This window comes from Myotis brandtii, unplaced genomic scaffold (genome assembly GCF_000412655.1).
Source record: "Myotis brandtii unplaced genomic scaffold, ASM41265v1 scaffold691, whole genome shotgun sequence".
In the NCBI taxonomy this organism is placed as follows: Eukaryota; Metazoa; Chordata; class Mammalia; order Chiroptera; family Vespertilionidae; genus Myotis; species Myotis brandtii.
The window spans coordinates 929,067-932,396 of NW_005370704.1; positions in this window are offsets into that span (position 1 = coordinate 929,067).

Here is a 3,330-nt window from a genome sequence, read left to right on the forward strand (position 1 = left end):
GCTGCGGGTGAGCCAGGGCGCCCAGGGTTGGTCGCGGAGACTCCACCTCTGGGGGAGGCTGCTCCCCGACACCGACACGGGGCCTTACCGCTCCGGGTGCACAGCCAAGTGATAAAGACCCCGCTGCAGGGCCCCGCCCTTCCTCCCGGGGTCACCTGGAGACATCCGGTCAGTGTTCTGCCCCAGTGAACACCTGAGGCTGGTGGGAGCCGGTGGGAGCCGGGTGGGCGGGGACCCTCTCCCGGAGCCGAGTCAGGGCCAGCACGAGGGTCAGGTTCCTCCGCGCCTCCCCTGTGCGCTGACCCAGTGCCAGGCTCTGCGGTCGTGGGGAACGGCCAGGGCCAACATCCGCTCAGGTGCCCCCCAGCGAGGTGCGCACATACCCGGAAACAAGCTGGCGGCTGGATCCCGCTGAGAAGGGACACACCTGTCCCCCGAGATGTAAAGTCTGGGGTTTCAGCAGATGCCTCTGGTAGGAGACGGTCCTTTGCCCAAACCCCAGATGTGAGTGCCCACCTGTCTCCCAACCTGCCCCCCAAAACAACCAAGAACTCAGGGGTGCACAACGGCACACACACCTGGCTCTACCCAGGGGGCAGCACAGAGCAACTCTCTGCCCTTTAAAGGCTTTAAAGCTCATCCAGCGACGCTGTACCCCAACTTCTGTCAGTGAAAATGAAAAAAGAGTGTATGCCCAGCCGGCGTGGCCTGGCTCCGTGGTTGAGCATTGACCTAAGAACCAGGAGGTCACGGTTCCATTCCCTGTCAGGCCACAGGCCTGGGTTGCGGGCTCCATCCCCAGTGTGGGGCGTGCAGGAGGCAGCTGACCCATGCTTCTCTCTCATCATCGATGTTTCTGTCTCTCTCTCCCTCTCCCTTCCTCTCTGCAATCAATAAAATATATATATTATAAAAAGGGCAGAAAGAAGAGGGTCTGATGCCGAAAAACATTCATGTCAGGGCCTCCCAGACTCCTCCAGCGGAGGGACTGGGCAAAGTGCACAGGGGACCCTCCGTCATGCCTGGCCTTGCATACGGACCCACAGCTCTCGGTGACTCTCTCTGTTAAATGTTGCCCACGGGAGGGAATCCGATCACCGGACACCAGGTGGTTCAGCAGCAAACCAGGTGCCAGGCGTCCAGTCCTCCATCCGCCTAAACTGCGATGTAACTAGAGAGGGACGCAGGTGTGGCGGAGGCGTCTGCGTGTTCGAGGCTCCCCCCCTCAGAGGAGGAGCCGGAGTGCAGTGTGAGGTCAGTAACCTCAGGTAGTAGGCGATGAGACTCATTAGTAAGACGGAGATTTAAAACAACAACCGGGCGGCCCTGCCGCGGTGGCTCAGGGGCTGAGCGCCGACCTATGAGCCAGGAGCACAGGCCCGGGTTGCGGCTGGATCCCCAGCGAGGGGCGTGCGGGAGGCAGCCGCTCCGTGATTCTCTCTCTTCATTGATGTTTCTCTCTCTCCCTCTCCCTTCCTCTCTGAAATCAACACAAATATATACGAGTCAGGGCCAGCACGAGGGTCAGGTTCCTCCGCGCCTCCCCTGTGCGCTGACCCAGTGCCAGGCTCTGCGGTCGTGGGGAACGGCCAGGGCCAACATCCGCTCAGGTGCCCCCCAGCGAGGTGCGCACATACCCGGAAACAAGCTGGCGGCTGGATCCCGCTGAGAAGGGACACACCTGTCCCCCGAGATGTAAAGTCTGGGGTTTCAGCAGATGCCTCTGGTAGGAGACGGTCCTTTGCCCAAACCCCAGATGTGAGTGCCCACCTGTCTCCCAACCTGCCCCCCAAAACAACCAAGAACTCAGGGGTGCACAACGGCACACACACCTGGCTCTACCCAGGGGGCAGCACAGAGCAACTCTCTGCCCTTTAAAGGCTTTAAAGCTCATCCAGCGACGCTGTACCCCAACTTCTGTCAGTGAAAATGAAAAAAGAGTGTATGCCCAGCCGGCGTGGCCTGGCTCCGTGGTTGAGCATTGACCTAAGAACCAGGAGGTCACGGTTCCATTCCCTGTCAGGCCACAGGCCTGGGTTGCGGGCTCCATCCCCAGTGTGGGGCGTGCAGGAGGCAGCTGACCCATGCTTCTCTCTCATCATCGATGTTGTTGTCTCTCTCTCCCTCTCCCTTCCTCTCTGCAATCAATAAAATATATATATTATAAAAAGGGCAGAAAGAAGAGGGTCTGATGCCGAAAAACATCCATGTCAGGGCCTCCCAGACTCCTCCAGCGGAGGGACTGGGCAAAGTGCACAGGGGACCCTCCGTCATGCCTGGCCTTGCATACGGACCCACAGCTCTCGGTGACTCTCTCTGTTAAATGTTGCCCACGGGAGGGAATCCGATCACCGGACACCAGGTGGTTCAGCAGCAAACCAGGTGCCAGGCGTCCAGTCCTCCATCCGCCTAAACTGCGATGTAACTAGAGAGGGACGCAGGTGTGGCGGAGGCGTCTGCGTGTTCGAGGCTCCCCCCCTCAGAGGAGGAGCCGGAGTGCAGTCTGAGGTCAGTAACCTCAGGTAGTAGGCGATGAGACTCATTAGTAAGACGGAGATTTAAAACAACAACCGGGCGGCCCTGCCGCGGTGGCTCAGGGGCTGAGCGCCGACCTATGAGCCAGGAGCACAGGCCCAGGTTGCAGCTCGATCCCCAGCGAGGGGCGTGCGGGAGGCAGCCGCTCCGTGATTCTCTCTCTTCATTGATGTTTCTCTCTCTCCCTCTCCCTTCCTCTCTGAAATCAACACAAATATATATATATATTTTTTTAAAGTAAAAAGACAGGACAGCTACCATTAGTAACTGCTTTGGGGAGCGGCCCGGTGAGGGGGCGCGCGGCGCGCACTCTGTGTGTGGGCTCCACAGGAGCCTGGGTCTGTCGGCTCCCGGGTGGGACAGCGAACAAACGACTTCACTGCCCTGTGCGGCCCCCGCACAGCCTCTGTGCACCTCCTACCTGGGTCAGGTTCAGCCAACAAGCTCCCCCCCCACGCCCCCCACAGCTGCAAGAGCAGGACCCTGACCCTCGGCCTCCGGCCTCCTCAGGAACAGATGACGTCACTCCGAGTGTGGTTTAAGGAAGAGCTGTGTGTTCTTTCTGATTCCACTAGATAAGTGTGTCATTGCGTGTGAGCTCCCAAAAATAGGGTTTCCACAAGACAAAAGTCTTGCATAACTGCATCCCGAGGTGACTCATCAGCGCACCTCCGGCCGGCTCCCCGGTCCTCCTGGCAAACAACATGGTGCAGCACGACCTCACTGTGCTCTGAGCCCCGGAGAGGCACCTGGGAGCTCAGGGTGGGGTGGGGTTGAGGCTGTGGCCGCGCAGGG